A 22,871-nucleotide genomic window follows, 5' to 3' on the forward strand; every position below is an offset into this window, starting at 1 on the left:
GAGGGCACAGGCCATCTGCCGGGCGGGGACCCTTCTCCCTGCGCAGGGCCGCTGGGGGCCGCCTGCAGAGCCTGGGGCGCTGGCCGCGGGCGGGGCGCCAGCAGAGCCCGGAGGGCTGGGGGCCCGTTTGCCGGCTGGGTGGGGCCGTTTGCAGAGCCAGGCGGGCAGGGGGCAGTTAGCCGTGCGGGCGGGGCGTTAGCAGAGCCGGGAGGGCACAGGCCGTCTGCCGGGCCAGGTGGGGACCCTTCTCGCTGCGCAGGCCGCCGGGGGCCGCCTGCAGAGCCGAGCCTGCGCTGGCCGGGGGCGGGACCGCCAACAGAGCCGGGAGGGCGGGGGGGGGGGGGGGCCGTTTGCCAGGTGGGCGGGGCCATTAGCAGAGCCAGGAGGGCGCAGGCCGTTTGCCAGGCCAGGCGGGGACCCTTCTCGCTGCGCCGGCCGCCGGGGGCCGCTTGTAGAACCCGGTAGGCAGCGGCCTCGTGGCTAAGAGCCGGGCGGGTGGGGTGGCCGATCACAGAGCGAGTGGGGCCGCCAGGAATGCCAGGATGGCGGGGGCCGTCTGCCGGGCCAGGCGGGGACCCTTCTCGCTGCCCCGGGCCGCTGGGGGCGGCTTGCAGAGCCAGTTGGGCGGTGGCTGCTGGATTGGACCTCTGCGCCCGTGTGGCCGGCCAAGATTCACTTGTCTGGGGCCAACTGTCACCTCTAATATAACTTACTACTTCCTGGCAGGTCTCCTTTCAGCGGAATTTTGCTAGAAGTTCCTCAGTAGGTAGAATGTAGCTGTTTTAATGGGTGTTTCTGATCCGGTTAATGTGGAGATACTGAAAGTGCTGCTTCCTTGCCGGCCGCCATGTTGGATCTAAATAATCATTTTTAATAAAGAAGAAATATTTGTTTATTATAGAAGAATTACCAAAGTCCAGAAAGTAGAAAAAAGAAGATAATAAAAATCACCCTTAATTCTACTGATAGGAAATCATAGTTATCTCCCTTTGTATATCTTGCTAGACCTTCTCATATTTACTTGTTTCCTTAATTGGTTATATATAATAATACATAAAAGAATTTTAATTGTAAAACACTCAAACTATAAATAAAAAGTAAAAGTCCCCTGTGTTGTCATTTTATCACATCCCAGTGCCAGAAGGGAACACCTATTAAATATGTCATACATAGTTTTCTAGATATTTCTTGTACATTTCCATGCGTTTACGTTCTATGTGATGAAATGTCAAGTACACATAAAACATTCTTGCTGCATGCCAAAGTGTGATGATCATCTCTAGAAATTTGATTTTGTTTGATTATTTGAGTTGTGAATTGAATTGGCTACTTTGTTTCATGCAATATAATTTTCACCAAAACAAACAAACAAAAAGACCGACAGAAAACTTGGTTATTCAGCAACAATTTCTCAAGGTTAAATGATGTCAGCTTCTCACTTCACCAGTGATAATATTTGAAATTTCTAGTAAAATTTATAATTTTGGAAAATTTGTATCCTTTACCAAAAACTTGCCACTTGCCTTAACTTAAAGATTTATCTAATGAGATAGATAATAATTTTAAAATATGACTCTTGATATTAAAGATTTTATATATGTTTAGAAGATTTGCATAACTCAATGAATCAGTATTTTCTGGATGATTAATTCATGGTGTTACATAATCATGCATGAATAAAAGATCTGTTGGATCTCAGGTATCTTAAACTACAACTATCTTAAATTATAACTTATTCAGTTTTGGTATAATTTCAAAACTGTCTACCATTATCTGAAAAAGCTGTAAAATTCCTCTGTTTTCCAGCTGTATACTTGTGTCAAGTTCAATTTGCCAGAACAGCATGTCAAAATAGATTAAATGCAGAAACAGATCTGAGAATCCAGCCACTTCTGTTAAACTATGTCATAAGATTTCCAAAAATGAAACAATGCCATTCTTGTCACTATTTTTTTAAAAATACGATTTTTAAAAAAAAAATCATATTTATCTTAGCATGTAATGATTTAATATTTTTAAACAAATTAATAAATATTTTTAAATCTTCCTATGTTTGACTTCTTAAATGGTAATGATAGCTATAAACCACATTAACAAAGACTCTTTGGGATCCTCAATAAATTTTAAATCTTTTTTAAAAGGGATACTTTTGATCTCAGAGGTTGAAAACTGTTGATATAATATTTTATTATATGTGTATACAATGAATTATTTAACTGACTTCTTATTGTTGAACACTGAAGTTACTTCCATTTTTTTGTTTGTTTGTTTTGCTATTTTAAACAGCAGTGCTTTGAACATTCTTGAAACAAAATAGGTATAGTCTGGTGCCAAAAACCTATCCAAAGGGAGAATACATCTGATTTTCTTTTCTTTGTTAGATTTTATACCTTTGCAGCGTAATTTCTCTTTTCTCATTACCTGTGGTTCTGTTTTCTGTCTGGGTTGATTCTAAGGAGGATCAGTCCAACCTGGATGTGGGATTGGCACCTATGGCCGTAGCTAAGCCAGTCCCTGGTAACAGCATTTGAATCTGGAGTAGCTTCATGGCCTGAGCTGTTAAAATTAGAGTGAATGTTAGTATTTTTTGTCAAAATGCTAGAGCAAATATGTTCTCTTTTCCCCTGGTACTAGTTAGGAAGAAATTTGGGGGGCAGTTTTAGGAACATGAACAATCATCCTTTAGTGAGGCTGGCACTGAGATAGGCAGTTCAGAAATATGGGAAAAAATTAGGTTATTGGTGATGTTGCTGAGCTACTAGTTCATTTACCCTACTTTGAATATTTCAGATAAGTGGGACATTAATTCTTCTTTATATTAAACCTGTTTGAAGGAGGGTTTTTTAAAATATTTTTATTCTTTTCAGTTATACATAACAGTAGAATGTATTTTGACATATTATACATACATGGAGTATAATTTCCAATTTTTGTGGTTGTACATGATATGGAGTCACACTGGTTGTGTGTGTATGCATATATGAACATAGGTAAGTTATGTCCAGTTCATTCTACTGTCTTTCCTGTTACCCCCCATCCCTTCATTCCTGTTTATCTAATCCAGTGAATTTCTATTCCTCCTGTCCACCCCCCACCTCGTTTACTATGAATTAGCATCCACATATCGGAGAGAACATTGGACCTTTGGTTTTTGGGATTGGCTTATTTAGCAAGGTAGTCTCTAGTTCCATCCATTTGCCAGCAAATGCCATAATTTTATTTTTCTTTAAGGCTGAGTAATATTCCATTGTGTATAGGTATCACATTTTCTTCATTCATTCTTCTGTTGAAGGGCATTTAGGTTGGTTCCAAACCATAGGTAACATGAGTTGAACTCCTAAAACATTGATGTGAGTATACTGATTTTAAGTTATTTGGGTATATGCCAAAGAGTGGGGTAACTGGGTCAAATGGTGGTTCCATTCCAACCCAGTGGTAGATAGGCAGCCACATAAGAATATTTTTCTCATGATACATATCTGTGTTAGTTTGTTACAAAATAACTCAAATATACATTTTACTTGTTTGGTGTGTATTTCAAACTGTGGAACTTTACAAAAGTAGATGAGGAAAAGAAAAAAATGATTTTTATTAAGTGTTTGTGTCAACCTTCCAAAGTGGTGTTAAATTTATGAAATTGCAAACAAAATGAAACCAAAAACTTCCAAACCACAACAACGTCAAAAAGCAATTTGGTGAATGCTGTAATTATTAAAAGTGCCTGTCAAAGTCATGCATGGGCTTTTCAGGGGGGAAAGTTTTCACTTCTCTCCTAAGCATTTTGCAAAATAAAGTAAAATACAACTTTATGTAATAGAATTTCACAAACTTCAAATTCAACACTTCAAAAATATTGCTTTTACTTTCTGTAACTCAGAAATCTCTATTTTAAACCCTAATTCTTCTTGATAACAGACAACAAAAATCTTAGTTTCCCCCTCCCCAAGAGGCTTGATTGCCTCAAGGTTTTCTTTCCTCCTTCTTTCCATGAGTGAAAGGGAAGCTTTTAACAGAGCCCTGTAGGCCCTTAGGGTTTCTGTCCTCAGTACCTCTCTGACTCCTACTATCTTGCTGTTAGGCTATCTCCCTGTCCCAATCTTTGCTTCAGCCACACTGGACTCTGTACTGTTCCTGAAGGCAAATACATTATGTCTTAGGGTGTTTATATTGTCTGTTTTTTCCTCTTGGAAGGTACTTCCATTAAATGACTGGAAGGTGTAGGTCGGTGAAAGAGAACTTGCCGAGAGCATACTCAGGGCCATGGGTTCCATCCCCAGCACAGCAGAAAACAAAATAGAACTATACTCCAACTAACCTCCTTTAAATTTCAGTACCCTGTCCCTCTCTATTACCTGTTCCAGTTCTTCCCACAGTACATCCCCTTCCAATATACTGAAAATTTACTTATTATGTTTATGATCTCCCTGGATAGAACATAAGCTCAATGGGGACAGGGATTGTTGTCTGCTTTGTTCACAGCTGTGTACCTAACACCTAGGAAAGAGGGTGGCAGAAACTTAGGAAGTATTTGTTCAATAAATAAATATGTGGGAGCATCCAGATGCCACAGGATTCTGGTCAAAGCTCCGTTAGCTGGGGAGGCATATGGATCCCTAGTCATCTCTACTTTCCACACAGGTCCTTGATCTCAGTTCTGTAAGATGCCTGGTTATATCTGGTTTCCAATCAAATGAATCACAAAACTTCCCTTTATAACTTTGCCTTTGGACCCCAGAGTAGCTGCACACACAATCAAGTCTTCAGCTCTGCCATCTATTAGCAAATTACTTACACACACCAAGCCTCTTTTAAACACTTTGTAATACAATGTAGAGATGTTGCTGGTCTTAGACACAATGTATGTAGACTGTTTAATAATGGTTAGCACCCATAGTTGGTGTTCATTCTTGTAGCCATAGAAACATCTAACAGGAAAGACACAGTGATCAGGAGTGCAGACAGGTCACCTATCTCCCATACATTCCTTGGTGGGCAGTTCTTTGTGAGATCACAGTGGTCCTGTGAATGCCTCTTACTGTGCTTGATTAGAAATCTCAGGTGTCAGCAACTCAAACTGGATATCTCTTTCAAGGGCAGATTCTGACTGTCATTATCCAAGTTGACAGAGCCACAAGTAAATATTCAACAGATAATTTACTGAGTAACGTAACTACTATGTGCCAGACACTTTTCTAGGTTCTGGGGATACAGTAGTGAATAAAAGAAAATGTGTATTTTGTCATCCCTTAGATGGTGATAATGTGGTAGGAGAAGTGGGGAAGGAGGCAAGAGTATTTCACATTGGATGCTGAGAATGTGAGTTGAGCTCTGGAATTAGCCTGAGTTGAACAGCTTGTAACTATAACCTTGAGCAAATCATTCTACTACAAGCCTTTTTTATTAAAATCATTTTGTAGAAGAGGAAACAGGCTTAGAGTATTTGGGAGTTGAACGAAGTGAAGCATTTAGCACAATCTTTATTGGACTATGAATAATAAACGTTAGCTATTTTCATCCTTTCTCTAGGAAAGCTATAGAGGAAGCCGTGTTATAATCAGAAGTTTGCCTAGTGGTTTGGTATAAAAAAGGGGAGTTATAATTTTGATACTTAGTGATACCAGACAAGGTTTCTTTATTCTTTTTTCTTTCTTTTTTTTTTTTTTTTTGGTGTATGTGTGTGTGTGTGTGTGTAAAATAGTTCATATGTGAATTTCATCTCAATATGAATAAACAAATGGTAAGGGACATATGCGGAAAGAGATATATCTACCACCAAAAATAAATAAGTAAGATATTTAAAAACTATTTTTCAAGGGAGAGCTAGGGAGGGAAGTGGCTAATTTTAGGACTCCTACCCATTCCTAAGAAGCCACACTTCTATATAGCTCCACATCCTGGATTCTAAATACTTACCACAAGCAATACAATTCTAGAATTATCTGGTATTTTCCCTTTCTGGCAATTTCACCTTAAATTGGGGTCTGTGGGTTCAAGGGCCATATTTATGAACCAAAATTTAGGACACATACTCTGATTAAGTACCAAGTATATTCCCAGAGACAATGACTGCACCAAAAATTCCAGGATATCTGGCTGTTGAAATTACAACCTTCTCAACAAATGCAAGGGATTATAAGAATCAGTCACAGAGATTTTATATATGGAAATATTAACAGCAAAACTGAATTTGATAAACAGTTCATTTTCAAATAAACCAAGCAGCTGAAACAGGCTTCAGTGCTGCCTACAGTTGCAGGTGTTGAAAGTCTCCTGCTCCCAGGAGCAGTGGGCCTTTTTTGTGTACCGGATTTATCTTGGCTCCTACTTCTACTTCTGTGACACCATCCTTCAAAATGCCCACTGTGCCAGCTAGAATGTGTGTCTGAGCGTCGCCCTCTGCCATCCCTATTCTGTCTTCTGCCTTCTTTCTGCTTGAGGGCTTGTGCTCATTCTTAGATTTCTCCTTCTTGGGATCCCTCTCTGCGCCCTCTGCCCTACCACAGCAGGAAATCCTGACCTCAGGGAGCAAGGGTGGTGCTTCTGTCCCTCTAGATTTGGATTTATGAACCTTCTTTGAGTTCTTGCTGCTGTGCTTCTTAGGAGCAGAGTCATTCTTTTCTTTTATTGTCTTGTTTCCAAGCAACGAAGAAGAGGATGGCTGCTCTTCTCTTTGTCTTTCTCCTTCCCCCCTCCTCCCCCGCTCTGCTTTTTTGTGTGTTTGTCATCTTTAGAACCCTTATATGAACTCAATGAGGGAGTTTTAGTCCCACAGCCCTTCTCCTGGAGTTCTTTGGTCACATCACCCACTTTTTCTGAGTTCTTAGGAGCCTCCTAGTTAGACACGTGATCCACACGAATAGTTCTTCCTTTTATCTTGATCCCATTAAAATTGTCAAATGCCAGAACTGTGCTCCTCTGTTCTACAGAGCCCTTTGGATTTCCTAGTCTTCTTGTCTAGCACAAGATTAATGTTAGCAATCCCCCATATTGTGAGAACACACAAATGATGTCCCCTTCAGTCAATTCATAAGGAAGCCCTCCCAGAAAGATCAGGCACTGTCTTTGTACTCAAGCGTGCCAGGACACCTTATCTGCCACCCCAAGCTGGACCTCTCTTTGTTCAGCTTGTTGATCAGCTTCACTTTAAAGAGTTCATCTTCACAAGGGCAAGCTTCACCAAGGCTTCTTGATGTACAAAAGCAATGCTTACTTTTCACTTAACAAAGAATACAAAGGGATGGGCATTCCAGAAACTTTTTTAAGAAAATAATCGGAATAGTCAAATATTTGCACGAAATATTCTGGTTTGTGAATTGGCTATTTATTAAATCACAGTTTTTATTTCTCAAGGGCTTACTATAGTTGTTTAAAAATAGGGGTATTTAAGCTGGGAACGGATTGCTGAATCGCAGGGAGAAAAAAGCATTTTCTGTAACTTACAGAAAATGAGACTCGGCAAGCCCTCCAGGCCCCATTGTTTTGGGTCCCAGTAGGGACAGTTTATTATTTTTATTTAAAAACTTGAATTTCATACTCTGTAAACAATAAGAAATTATGTTTTGTACCCCCCCCCCTCCGTCCCCATTCCCCCCCCCCCTTTTTTTTTCTATTTATCTATCTTCCTTTTGCTTCTTTGGCTCATGATTTTCACTCTGGGGGGAAAAAAGCAACATTTTACTTCACTGGTTCAAGATCACCATCTACTGGTCACATCTGGCAATTTCAGGTTATATGGTTCATCCTAAAAATCAAAGACCATCTTTTGGTTTTGTATGGATTTGGTCAATTCACTTATTAAAGCAGTTTTCTAGGTGGAAAATAATGTGAAGACCAGGAGGGTAAGTGGAGCAGAGTGCTTCTTATGCCAATGGGACAATGGGAAACTCAAGACTAAACCTCTAACATTGTTAGATAGTTCAAACCTGACTGGCATAAAGAAAGTGGATCCGCACTCCAAAGTAAGCTGGGTGTCCTATCTACGCAGATAGGGTCAACAAGGTCCTTTCCGACAAACACAAAAGTCCCCCAAATCTCAATAGCATGGGGGTTAATGATGAGGTGGGAGGTCACTCAGGAACTTAGGGCAGCTTCTGGAAAGCAAACTGTCACCTGGCCTGCAGGAACAGGGCAGGCTTCTGGAGATGATGTTTAGATGGCCTGGGGAGTGCAAACAAGGAACAAGCAGGTGGAGAGCAGAAGGGTATGACAGATGCAGGGAACAACCGAGCCAGGACACAGAAGTGTATGCGAGGGAGTGATGAGATGTTGGGTTTTGCTAGAGAGTAGACAAGAGATGCGGGGCGATATCAGACTGGGAATCAGCAAGCAGTCCTCCTGAGTGCTGAATCAGGAGCCTTCGACTCTGGCCTTCCAGCAACTCACCAACATACTCATTTTCTTTTCCCCTTATTGCTTCTTCTTCCTTGGCTGGACTTTAGGTCCACCTTTAGCCGGTGGACAAAATTCAGTTCAATAAAGATCGCAGATCTGGTAGGGGTAAACCAGGAGAGGCAGGAATGTATCGCTTGCGCCCCCTGGTGGCAATTTTAGGATTGTGATCCTTTATCTTCTTCAAAGGCCCAGCGGAAGGAGAGCTGCTGCTTAAAACCAAGAGGATTTCTTGTCAGTGAGTGAAAGTGTGATTGTAATTATAGGAAGATACAGAAAGATTAATATTTGTCTGGGACTGTGGATAGAATTAGTATCACCTTACTTTTGAGTAGTGGCTCCTTTTCCCTCTTGAGCAAATTGCTCTCCTTGATAACCACAGGCCTGGGATAGCACTGAATCATTCAAATCCATCCTGTTGGAGGATTTCCCAGTTTGTGAGTGTTGTGTATACTTATATTTGCATATGTATTCATTCTCCACACCCCATTTCTCCAGGCTTTTGGGAAATCAAATTCTTAGATACTCATCTCTCTTTTGTTTAAAGAACTCTAACTCTGCTGACTCGATTGTGGTGTCCATATTCAGGAAGAAAATTTGAACGAGATGAGGATCATTTATTGATTTGTGGGGAAGAAAAGAGTGAGTGCTTTCTGTTCTAGAGATAGCCTCAGATTGTCAATAATTTATTTTGTTTTCAAGAATAACAGAAATTTAAAGTAGTGTGCAATTAAGGGCAATGTTTTTTGCTTACAAAGCTTTTTTTGCATTAACAGAGACATGTCTAGGATTGTAAAGCTTTAAAAATCTCATGTAGCTGATGGGTCCAGATTTGCAGGGAAAGAGAGGGCTGTTAACTCTCAACCCATTTTTGTCATCATAGAGAAGCTGAAATCTATTTATTTACTTGTAAAGCTGAAGGGATTTGAATTTAACTGACCACCAGTCCCTTTGGGCAGGGCATAATTGGATTTACTTCTCTGTTCTCATTTGGAAATCTTCCTTTGACTTGTAGTGAGAAAATTCTGGGACTCCCCACAGTCCAGAGAGGGGCTTCTTAAACTTTCCTTCCTCTTACCCCATCCTGTCAGAGAGAACTCAGCCTCACAGACAGAATGACAGCAATCCTTCATCCTCACTTACTGAGTCTCACAATTATTTCTAGTCTCCAAATCTTGTGCCTTAAAGAAAGAATTATACTTCTGTAGAGAGCATCTCTGAAACAAAGGGTAAGCACCCTATTACTTAGATAAAACCTACCATCAGGCCACCTGTCCTCCAGTTTGATAGCCACAGTGCCAGGATAACCCTGAGTTATGGGCTGACTTGTGTACCTCCCAAAATCAGGTGTGGAAGTCTTAACCCTAAGAGCCTCAGAATTTAATGGTAGGGCCTTTAAAGAAGTAATTAAGTTACATTGAGGTCACTAGGAAGGTTCTAGACTGGTGTTCTTAGAAGAAGAGGAGATCAGGACATAGCCACAGAGGAAAGGCCATGTGGGGACATAGGAGAAGGCAGCCACATATGCAAGCCAAAGAGAGAGGCCCCAGAAGAAAGTAACCCTGTCAATACCTTCATCTTGGGCTTCCAGCCTCTAGAAATATGAGGAAATAATTTCTGTTGCTTAAGACACCCAGTCTGTGGTATTTTATTATGGCATCCCTAGCAGACTAATGTGCCCTGAGTTTCTCATTGTTCAAATTCATCCCATAAAATGGATTAAACAGCCTCTATCTAAGCAATGTTTTCCATTAACACCCTCGTTCTGTGGAGTGCAGAGATTCTCCATTTTGAGAATTCTAACCTGGACTAATTTCTTCCCTGTTTAGATCTTATTTGGTAGATGCTGAGCTCACCCTTCCTAATGGAAAGGAATGTAGGAGAACAAGCCAGGGGTAAGCTCCTTGATGTTGGCCAATATCCTGTGTGCATTTTAAAGGCTGTAAGAACCTCTTGGCCCAAAATGCAAGGTCTTTAGCAATATACCATCAATTTTTCTTATACAAACTTAAAAGCAAAGTTGTAAATGTAGTGTAAAAAATAAGAAACACAATTAGAAAAATAAATTCCTATTCTGTACCTACTCTCAATTAACCATTGTTTCAATTAGGAGTTTCTTGTTTTGAAAGCAACTTTAAATACATTTGGACGTACTCTTATGACCACATCATTTTTAATGGTCACACAGCATTCTATTTCATGATGTACCATGCTTTTTTCAATTAGTCTCCTATTTTTCATTGTTATAAATAATGCTGCAATGGACATCATTTTAAATATTTTTTAAAAGTGAAAAATTTTTTGATATGAATAGATTTGTATGGTCAAAATTCCCCATTTAGAGAATATGTGTGAATATTTTCCAATTGTCCAAAGTATCCAAAGTGTTCTTGTCTGTAACCTTTCCAACATTGCCTACTTTCAATCTTTTGCCCTTTTGTCAATCTGACGGGTAAAAAATTGTCACTTATTATTGTATAATGATTTGAATTTCTTTTATTATTTATGAAGATTAAACATTAATCGTACAGATTTATTGGTAATTTGTATTTTTCTTTATTAAAAGTTAGGTATTTTAAAAACATTACAAAACTATAAAAGCTGCTTTATGAGTTAAAGATACTGGCTCAGTCATGTTTATCTCTCAGTTATGTCAGTCTGACATTTACATTTTAATTGGATTCATGATTTCTTCACAAACAAAAAATAAATGTATTACAAAAATTTATGAAGTGCTATTTAAAATTATGTCCGTCTAGAATTTATATTGGAATAAGTTGTGAAGTATACAGTATTTAAGGTCTCTGGATTTTCTAATAATTATCCAGTTACCCCAGGACCAATTATTGAACACTATTTTTTTTTTTGGTATTGGGGATTGAACCCCCAGGAGTGCTTAAACATTGAATTACATCCCTACCCCCACCCCCCCGCCTTTTTTAAATGTTGAGACAGGGTCTCACTATGATAATCAAGCCAAAGTGACTCCATTTTGTTTAGTAACTCCATTTTGTAAAACAGCCATGCCAAATAGAAAGGTCATGATTGGGGCAAGTTGTTTTTCCTTTTGTTGTAGAAACCCTCAAGAGCATGGAAATATCTAATGGGGCTCTGTTTCTGTAACTGGGGTGAATGGGCTAATTGTGATTGGCTAAGCTTCCTGTCGCCTGACTGCAATCTCCTGCTTCTGTAACTTGGCTTGCTTGCATTGGCTAAACCCCCAAATGTCCCTTTTGTGGTTTTCAAGCTTAAAAGGAAGGCCCTTACAATTATTCGAGGCGGATCCAGAACAGACTTTATGCTCCCAGTCAGTTGCTGTGAGGTATGCTTCAATAAAGGCTTGATTCGATTGTACGTGAGTGGTCTGGAAGTCATTTTATGAAACCTGGGACGGTGCTTAAACTATAACATCACTAAGTTTCTGAGGCCTCACTAAGTTGCTGAGGGTGGCCTTGAACTTTCAATCCTCTTGTTTCAGCCTCCCAAACCACTGGGATTATAGGTGTGCACCCATAGTCCCTAACTCAGTTATTGAACACTAATACAGGGGGAAGAAAAACTATGTTTATGGTATTACCTTCTAAACTATTCTAAAATTGGGTCTCTTTTGGACTTTCTATTATATTCTGTCAGATCCTGAGTCAGTACTATGCTGTTTTAAATATTGCAGCTCTGTAATATATATCAATGTCTGTAAAGCAATCCTCCTAATTTTCAAAAAATTCCTGGATATTCTCCTATAATTGGTTCATCTAAATGAATTTAGAATTATTTTGTAAAATTCCAACAAGTTTTTTTTTACTTGGATTGCATTAATGTTATAGATTAATTTGGGAGAAAAATCATCTAACATAATTAAAATTTTTCTATAGGGAACATAGCTTATTTCTTGTTATTCTTCATTTTTAAAAATGTCTCTTAGTAAAGCTTTGCAGTTTCCTTAATCTAGGTCTCATGTATATCTCAAGTTTATCCCTGGGTAGTTTTTGTTTTCCTGTTTGTGTCATTATGAATGGGGACCTTTCCCTTTACATTTTTTAATTGGCTAGTTATGATAGTAATAAAATTATATATTTGTTGAGCAATAACTGTTATATATAAAATTTTCATTGATTCTATAGGATTTTACAGGGAGACTCTCATATCATATGCCAAACATGGTATTGATATATATTGCTGTGTACTATGTATATCTCTTAATTCTTCTTTTCTAATTGTACTGAATAGAACTTTCAGAACAATGTTGAATAATTGTGGTGAAATCAAATATGCTCATCTTGTTTCTAGCAATAATTTCATTTCACTACCTATTATATTTAATAGTAACTTCTGATAAATATTTGCTTACATTTCCAGGAAGTTTCCTTCTATTTGTAACATATTCAGTTTCTAATTTTTTCCCAGAATGGATGTTGGATTTTATCAGATGTCCTTACTGATACATATCTAATATCTTTTATATCTTTGGTTTGTGAATATGATAAGTTATCTACATAGATTTTCCTAATATTATATACTTTTTTTTTCAGTGTTTTTCTGGTAGTGATAAATTATTTATTTAAGTTGGAACCAGATTTAATAGTCTCATATTTTATTTTGTATTATATTTTTAGGAATGATTCACTTGTTTTCTTCTTTCCTTCTCTCCTTCATAGGTTTCAGTATATGGCTATCCCAATTCCATTAAAAATTGAGACATTTTCTGGTGGGGGTTTGGGCTTAGCGGCAGAGTGCTCACCTAGGACATGCAAGGTCCTGGGTTTGATCCTTAGCGCCACATAAAAATAAATCAATAAAATAAAGGTATTGTGCCCAACTACAACTAAAAAATAAAAATATTTTTAAAAATGAGACATTTTCTTCTTTGTGTATGTTTCTTACTTTTCTATTTGGTTTATTTTCCAAATAGTTTAATTTCTTCTAGAGCTGAATGTGGTAATGTATATCTGCATAGAAATTATTAATTTGATCAAAATAATCTTATTTATCATAACAATGTCTCACTTATTGTAAAAACCACACAATGATATTGTTTTGTAGTTGAAATTTTTTACTTTTTATCTGTTATTTGATTCCATTCTTTGTTTTTATATTTTCATTTTCTCCTTTTCGGTCTTGGTTAGACTTGCCAACAGTTTGTGTCTCTTATAGATCTTCTCAAGGGACAGTCTTAATATTTGCTTGTCAATCTTTTTTTTAATTTCATAATTAGTTAATTTTACTTTTTAATAAGTAATTCTCACTTCCTGCTTTCATTTATTTTTTTCTAGTTTCTTCAATTAGTTGATTTTTTTTTTGTAAAAATGTAATTTTAAAAATATTTAAAGCTCAAAATCATTTTCTTTTCTGGGTATTTGGGGATTATTTTTCTGTGCTTTGCTATGTATTGTTATTATTGTGATCGATGTAGATAGTATTACAGTTCTTGCTTTTTCTTACATCCAAGGATTTATAAGAAGACTGCTTTTTAAATTTGCAAGGGATTTGATTTTTAAAAGTGCCAGACTTTTTTATTTTTATTGTGTCTGGCAGATGCTGCTATTTGCATATCAGATATCCATCTCTTCCATTTTTCTCTAGTCACTGAACTCAGATTTTGTTGATTGCAGCAAACTATGCAGCATAATTGCTCAATTTTCTACTCACCTTTTTTTAAAAAAAATTATTTATTTATTTATTTTTTTGCCATTGGTGTTTATTCTTCTTTTTTTAAAATTTTTATTGTTGGTTGTTCAAAACATTACATAGTTCTTGACATATCATATTTCACAGTTTGATTTAAGTGCATTATGAACCCCCATTTTTACCCCGTATACAGATTGCAGAATCACATCGGTTACACATCCACTGAGTTACATATTGCCATACTAGTGTCTGTTGTATTCTGCTGCCTCTCCTATCCTCTACTATCCCCCCTCCCTTCCCCTCCCCTCCCATCTTCTCTCTCTACCCCATCTACTGTAATTCATTTCTCCCCCTTGTTTTTTTTTCCCTTTCCCCTCACTTCCTCTTGTATGTAATTTTGTATAACCATGAGGGTCTCCTTCCATTTCCATGCAATTTCCCTTTTCTCTCCCTTTCCCTCCCACCTCTCGTCCCTGTTTAATGTTAGTCTTCTTCTCATGCTCTTCCTCCCTAATCTGTTCTTAGTTACTCTCCTTATATCAGAGAAGACATTTGGCATTTGTTTTATTAGGGATTGGCTAGCTTCACTTAGCATAATCTGCTCTAACGCCATCCATTTCCCTGCAAATTCCATGATTTTGTCATTTTTTAGTGCTGAGTAATACTCCATTGTGTATAAATGCCACATTTTTAAAATCCATTCATCTATTGAAGGGCATCTAGGTTGGTTCCACAGTCTTGCTATTGTGAATTGTGCTGCTATGAACATCGATGTAGCAGTGTCCCTGTAGTATGCTCTTTTTAGGTCTTTAGGAAATAGACCGAGAAGGGGAATAGCTGGGTCAAATGGTGGTTCCATTCCCAGCTTTCCAAGAAATCTCCATACTGCTTTCCAAATTGGCCACACCAATTTGAAGTCCCACCAGCAATGTACAAGTGTACCCTTTTCCCCACATCCTCGCCAGCACTTGTTGTTTGACTTCATAATGGCTGCCAATCTTACTGGAGTGAGATGGTATCTTAGGGTGGTTTTGATTTGCATTTCTCTGACTGCTAGAGATGGTGAGCATTTTTTCATGTACTTGTTGATTGATTGTATGTCCTCCTCTGAGAAGTGACTGTTCAGGTCCTTGGCCCATTTGTTGATTGGGTTATTTGTTTTCTTATTGTTTAATTTTTTGAGTTCTTTGTATACTCTGGATATTAGGGCTCTATCTGAAGTGTGAGGAGTAAAAATTTGTTCCCAGGATGTAGGCTCCCTATTTACCTCTCTTATTGTTTCTTTTGCTGAGAAAAAACTTTTTAGTTTGAGTAAGTCCCATTTGTTGATCCTAGTTATTAACTCTTGTGCTATGGGTGTCCTGTTTAGGAATTTGGAGCCCGACCCCACAATATGTAGATCGGAGCCAACTTTTTCTTCTATCAGACGCCATGTCTCTGATTTGATATCAAGCTCCTTGATCCATTTTGAGTTAACTTTTGTGCATGGCGAGAGAAAGGGATTCAGATTCATTTTGTTGCATATGGATTTCCAGTTTTCCCAGCACCATTTGTTGAAGATGCTATCCTTCCTCCATTGCATGCTTTTAGCTCCTTTATCAAATATAAGATAGTTGTAGTTTTGTGGATTGGTTTCTGTGTCCTCTATTCTGTACCATTGGTCCACCCGCCTGTTTTGGTACCAGTACCATGCTGTTTTTGTTACTATTGCTCTGTAGTATAGTTTGAAGTCTGGTATCGCTATACCGCCTGATTCACACTTCCTGCTTAGCATTGTTTTTGCTATTCTGGGTCTTTTATTTTTCCATATGAATTTCATGATTGCTTTATCTATTTCTACAAGAAATGCCGTTGGGATTTTGATTGGCATTGCATTAAACCTATAGAGAACTTTTGGTAATATCGCCATTTTGATGATGTTAGTTCTGTATATCCATGAACAGGGTATATTTTTCCATCTTCTAAGATCTTCTTCTATTTCTCTCTTTAGGGTTTTGTAGTTTTCATTGTATAAATCTTTTACCTCTTTTGTTAGGTTGATTCCCAAGTATTTTATTTTTTTTTGAGGATATTGTGAATGGAGTGGTTGTTCTCATTTCCATTTCAGAAGATTTGTTGCTGATATACAGGAATGCCTTTGATTTATGCGTGTTGATTTTATATCCTGCCACTTTGCTAAATTCATTTATTAGCTCTAATAGTTTCTTTGTAGACCCTTTTGGGTCTGCTAGGTATCGAATCATGTCACCTGCAAACAGTGATAATTTAAGTTCTTCTTTTCCTATTTTTATGCCTTTAATTTCTTTCGTCTGTCTAATTGCTCTGGCCAGTGTTTCGAGAACTATGTTGAACAGAAGTGGTAAGAGAGGGCATCCCTGTCTTGTTCCTTATTTTAGAGGGAATGCCTTCAATTTTTCCTTCGTTCAGAAGGGATGCTAGCCTGAGGCTTAGCATAGATAGCTTTTACAATATTGAGGTATGTTCCTGTTATCCCTAGTTTTTCTAGAGTTTTGAACATAAAGGGATGCTGTACTGCCGCAGTCTGGCTGGGCACAATTCAGGAGCCACTTGTCAAAAAAAAAACGAACTTTATTTTTAGAACCACACATGCCAAACAAAACAGCTCCTCAGGAAAAACCCTCAGAGCCCAACTGCCACCACCGGCTTCCCACAAGCCTCTCCTTTATTGTATTGGTGCTGATATACCTTGTTCTTGTTTTTCTAATCTTTTTCCTTTCCTAAAACCTTGTCTAGTCATAATAGTGGGTGCATTTTGGTTGATGTTATTTGTTAATGTCAAACCTAATTGATCTAGGACATCTCGTCCCCATAAATTTACGGGAAGATGATCCAATACATATGGCTGTATAGTTCCTTCACATCCTTCAGGATCCTTCCAATCTAATACCATTGCACTTCTATGGGGATTAGTCGCCACTCCTAGGCCTCGAAGAGTTTGAGTGGCTTGTTGTAATGGTCAATGTTTTGGCAATTCTTGACGAGACATGATGCTAAGGTCTGCACCTGTATCCAGTAGCCCATTAAATTCATGTCCTTGAATATTTAGTTTCAGCATGGGGTGAGAATCTAAATTTAAAGAAAGCATAGCCCAATCTACACCTGTGGAGCCTAATCCCTTGGAACCTCTTTCTACAGTACGACTGGAAAATTTATCATGTAGGCTGGGTATTATTAGTAACTGTGCTATTCTATCTCCTGGTGAAATTACTGATATACCCTTTGGAGAACTGGCTATAATTTTTATTTCACCTTCATAATCGGGATCAATTACCCCAGGACTTATCATAAGTCCTTTTAGAGTAGAAAAGCTGCGTCCCAATAATAAGCCTACTGTTCCTTTGGGAAGAGGTCCTTTTACCCCTGTGGGAATGATTTGAACTCCCATCTCTGGAGTTAGTACTGCTCTGGCGGAGACGCAGATGTCCAACCCTGCGCTCCCTCTGGTTTGTCTGATGAGGGATCTGATGGACAATCTGTCCTGGGCACTACCCTGATGGGGTTGCTGGGTTCCTCCAGTGCTCCATATATTTGTGGTTTTGGGCCCCGGAGCATTGGGCCCCCTTCTCCATTTTTTGGCAGTGGAGCCCGATGCCTTTCTCCACGATATCGTGGATAAACACCTGGTCCTTGATCATTTTTTGATAATGGAGTACCCTCTATGGTGGTTTGAGAACGGCATTCATTAGCCCAATGTCTCCCTCTACGGCATCGTGGGCAAATACCTGGTATTCTACTCCTTTGATACCTAGTTTTGTTAAACCCTCCTCCTATGGGGCAATTCCTTTTAAAATGTCCTGTTTGTTCACAATTGTAGCATGTTCTTGGCCTGGCATCTAAAGCCTGTTTTACTGCAGCTGCCACGACTTGCTCTTGTTCATTAATGTCTCTACATAATTTAATATATGTGTTTAAATCTTCATGTTTCCATGGTCTAATGATCAGGTAAGATGCATGATATTATCTCCACACCTTTATAATGTCTAAGAGTTGCCCTGTGACATAATATATGATCTATTTTTGAGAAGGATCCACGTGCTGCTGAGAAAAAAGTGTAACTGCTTGATGTTGGGTGGTATATTCTATATATGTCAATTAAGTCCAGGTTATTAATTGTATTATTGAGTTCTATAGTTTCTTTATTCAACTTTTGTTTGGAAGATCTGTCCAGTGGTGAGAGAGGTGTGTTGAAGTCTCCCATAATTATTGTATGGTGGTCTATTAGACTCTCGAACTTGAGAAGAGTTTGTTTGATGAACATAGTTGCACCATTGTTTGGGGCGTATATATTTATGATTGTTATGTCTTGTTGGTGTATGGTTCCCTTGAGCAGTATGTAGTGTCCCTCTTTATCCCTTTTGATTAACTTTGGCTTGAAATCTATTTTATTTGATATGAGTATGGACACTCCTGCTTGTTTCCGAAGTCCATATGAGTGGTACGATTTTTCCCAACCTTTCACTTTCAGTCTATGTATGTCTTTTCCTATCAAATGCATCTCCTATAGGCAGCATATTGTTGGATCTTTTTTTTTTTTTTTTGATCCATTCTTCTAGCCTGTGTCTCTTAATTGGTGAGTTTAAGCCATTAACATTTAGGGTTATTATTGAGATATGGATTGTTCTTCCAGCCATATTTGTTTATTTATGTTACTTAACATGGTTTGTTTTTCCTCCTTGATTATTTTTTCCCTTTACTGTACTACCTCCCACTGTTGGTTTTCATTGTTATTTTCCATTTCCTCTTCCTGTAATGTTTTGCTGAGGATGTTTTGAAGAGATGGTTTTCTAGCTGCAAATTCTTTTAACTTTTGTTTATCAAGGAAGGCTTTAATTTCATCTTCCATTCTGAAGCTTAATTTCGCTGGATACACAATTCTTGGTTGGAACCCATTTTCTTTCAGCGTTTGAAATATGTTGTTCCAGGATCTTCTAGCTTTCAGAGTGTGTGTTGAAAGATCAGCTGTTATCCTGATTGGCTTACCCCTAAATGTAATCTGCTTCCTTTCTCTTGTAGCTTTTAAAATTCTCTCCTTATTCTGTATGTTGGGCATCTTCATTATAATGTGTCTAGGTGTGGATCTCTTATGATTTTGCACATTCGGTGTCCTGTAGGCTTCTAGGATTTGGGATTCTGTCTCATTCTTCAAGTCTGGGAAGTTTTCTCGTATTATTTCGTTGAACAGATTGCTCATTCCTTTGGTTTGGACCTCTATACCTTCCTGTATCCCAATGACTCTTAAGTTTGGTCTCTTTATGTTATCCCATATTTCTTGGATGTTCTGCTCATGGTTTCTTAACAGTCTAGCTGAGCTGTCTATGTTCTTTTCAAGTTGAAATACTTTGTCTTCATTGTCTGATGTTCTATCTTCTAAGTGTTCTACTCTGCTGGTAGTATTCTCATTTGAGTTTTTAATTTGGTTTATTGCTTCCTGCATTTCTAGGATTTCTGTTTGTTTGTTTTTTATAACCTCTATCTCCCTGTATCGTTGATCTTTTGCTTCTTGGATTTGTTTATGTAATTCATTGTCGAAGTGATCTTTCATTGTCTGATTTTGCTGTCTAATGTCTTCCTTGAGACTCCAAATCATCTGAAGCATGTATATCCTGAATTCTTTATCTGACATTCCATCTGCTGCAGATATTACCTCTTCTAAAGTTGAGTTGACCTGCATTGCTTGTGGTCCTTTCTTTCCTTGTCTTTTCATACTGCTTGTGTTTCTTTCTGCTTGGTGAAACTGTTGTGTTATTGAATTCCCCCCCTATATATTTATATTGCTCTTGTATAGTTGCAAAGTCTCCCTTGCAGGAGCGGGCGGCGGCTGTGCTCCTCCTCCAATTGGGGTGATCTATCACGCTGGCGGGCCGCTGGGCCCCTTCTCCGGGTCGCGTGGTCTGCCTACCTTGCGGGCAACGTCTGGGCCCGTCCTCCAATAGGGGTGATCTGTCTACCACGCTGGTGGGCCGCTGGGCCTGTTCTTCAGGTTGCACGTCTGCCTACCTTGCAGGCGCAGACGGCGGCTGTGCCCCTCCTCCAATTGGGGTGGTCTTTCAACTAGGCTGGCAGGCCGCTGGGACCCTTCTGCGGGACACGCGGTCTGCCTACCTTTCAGGCGGAAGCTGGGCTCTTCCTCCAATTGGGGTGATGTGTCTACCATGCCGGCGGGCCGCTGTGCCTATTCTCCCAGTCGGTCGCAGGTCTGCCTACCTTGCAGGAGCAGGCGGCGGCTCAGCCCCTCCTGCAATTGGGGTGATGTGTCTACCACGCCGGTGGGCCGCTGGGCCTGTTCTGCCGGTTGGTCGCAGGTCTGCCTCTCTACTCACCTGTAGATAGTCCTGGCATGGGGCATGGTTCTGACCAGCAAGATGTAAACACAAGTCCCTGGAGTCAGAGTCCTTTTCTGAATAGAAAGGCAAAAGCTTTCCAAAAAAAGCTCATTACTTCTTTGCCCTTTCTTCTCCATCCTTGCTAAATTCCCTGAATGCAAATGTGATGCAAATGTTATGTCAGAGGTACAGGAAAAGTCAAGGGTAAAGACTAACAGGCTAGGGATGGCAAAGCAGAAAGAGGGAAAGGAACTACATGACTTCTAATTATGTGGGCTTATGAATACCTCCCCTGCTAATACCTATGCTTCCTGCTACTTGCAGCTGAATGAATTTCTAATGGGCACATTACCCTGTACCTGGAAAATGTGGCTTGCCAGAAGTCTACTTTCCCTTACCAATTATGATATGCTAATTGCTATAGTGGGTAGGCTACTCCATGTAAATCACACTGGTCCTGTTTTCTTTGTTTATGGATGAACATGGAGCTAAGCTATGACCACTCAGACAATGATGGAAGTCAGATGGCTTGAGGATGCTTCTGGTTAAGATTTTTTTGCTCCAAAAAGAGGATTGGAATGGAAAAGTCCTTCATTATAGTGCTCCCATGACAAGGGAGCAAAAGAGAGGCTGGTGCAGTCCTTACATCCCCTTCAAAGGCACACCTCCAATAACCTAAAGATCTCTTACTAGGCCCCACCTTTTAAAGGTTCCATCATCTCTCAATAGCACCAAGCTAAGAGCCAAACCTTTAACATGTAGTCTTTTGGGGTATATTCCAGACCCAAATTATAGCACCTTGTTAGCTTAATCTTACAGGTAAATTTGCCTGTAGTTTCCAATGTTAGAATTTGCAATTCAGAGATTCAAGTATCACCTGTCTTTTTTTTGTGGTTTTATTTTGTCACTTTTATTTCTAATGGACTGTGAGAAACTTCAAAACAGCTGTAGCTCAAGGCAGTACAACAGCCCACAACTTCACAGCTGAGCCAAGCTGCTTTCGATGTTTATTGTGGCAGAAAAGATCAGCAGAGGCTCTGTCTATGGCTCTAACTGCCTGACCACCCTCATTGTGAACCTTCCATGGCAACACCCTAGCTGGCATATTATGTGAGGTGGGAACAAGGCCTTTCCCTTTTGTACCCACATTTAGTTTTCTGAAGTTGATTGTAGGTTCAAACTTTGTGTTCTCCATACCGTCAGTTAAGTTACTGGCCTCTCTGAATTGGAGAAAGTTGTTTTTGCTTGATTTGGATCTGTTGGCAGAAGCTCAGGTCACAATCAGACATAAAGCCGGGAACTTTGTTGTGGTGTCAAATATTTTCCAGACATTATTATTTTTCTTCTTTTCACTTCTCAGGGCTTGGTTTTTGCTTTTCTATAGAGCTGTGCAAAGATTTGGTCTTCATTCTCTGACTCTTTAATCCTCACACTGTTGCACTGGGTTTTATCTACTCCCTTCTTTAAAGTTCTTATTTGGATAATGCCTTATTCTCCCTCAAGAAACTGAATCCACAGGAAGAAATCTTCTGTCTTAGTACCTGCCTGAGTACATCTTGCATCTCCATGAACTTCCTGGAAAAGATGATGTTTGTCTCTACACAAGGTTTTAGTCAGAAGAATGGGCTGGAGTTCAGGGAAGGTGAACGTGGTTCAATTCTAGGGTAGTATTCAAGTCAGCAGAACTGCCAAACCATCAACTACTCGTCTGTCTAAAAGGCAATTTTTAATAAATAATAGTTTAGGTAAAGAAAATACTCTGGCTCTGCCTTTAGAAATAATGGACCCATTATTGTGCTGAAGTGTATTGGGCTATTTCTTGCTCTTTATTAGTGCTGGGTCATTTATCTAGGTCTCATGAGGTTTAGTGTCTGCTTTGTTTTTTAACTCACATTCTATTTGTGTGTGTGTGTGTGTGGCACCAGGGATTAAACTCAGGGCACTTAATGAGTAAGCCACATCCCTAGCTTTTTTGAAAAATAATTTAAAAAAATTAAGTTGCTTAGGGCTTTGCTAAGTTGCTGAGGCTGGCTTCAAACTTATGATTTTTCTGCCTCAGTCTCCTGAATTGCTGGGATTACACAGGCAACTGCCACCACACCTTGCAAGTATGTTCTTTTTATAATCTTTGGAAGGTGGAAAGTTTTTTGAATTTGATTCAAATTCACCCCTTCACGTGGTATATCATAGATGTCAATTGCTTACAACCCTCTCCTGCCTTCTGATAAACCTAGCCTAATTCTCTCTTAAGATTGGTAGCCATCTCGCCACATGTTGGGGACCACAAATCAAGTCAAGATGGTGCCTGGCAGTTTGCCAGGAGGAGTGGTTTGTGAAGCAACACCACCGAGCCATTAAGATGGTGGGGATTCCTTATTGGCTGACTGCTGTATCTGGATGATGCTAATTGAGTCAAGCTGTGTGTAATCAGTTAGGTATATATACCTCTGCTGCTCCGCAATAAAGGGGCTCCTGCTACCTTGGGTGCCCACTACCTTGAGTTCCCTCTCAGTT

General features: G+C 39.2%; 1 pseudogene; it reads right to left on the reverse strand.

Annotated features, from left to right (window-relative positions):
* Positions 1 to 508: 508 nt before the first annotated feature.
* On the reverse strand, positions 509 to 20,188 carry LOC124098475 (RNA-binding motif protein, X-linked 2-like; annotated as a pseudogene).
* Positions 20,189 to 22,871: the final 2,683 nt, after the last annotated feature.

Source organism: Marmota monax, unplaced genomic scaffold (assembly GCF_021218885.2).
Source record: "Marmota monax isolate L192 unplaced genomic scaffold, Marmota_monax_Labrador192_F-V1.1 WCK01_AAM20220418_F8-fsc00117, whole genome shotgun sequence".
NCBI classification, from domain to species: domain Eukaryota; kingdom Metazoa; phylum Chordata; class Mammalia; order Rodentia; family Sciuridae; genus Marmota; species Marmota monax.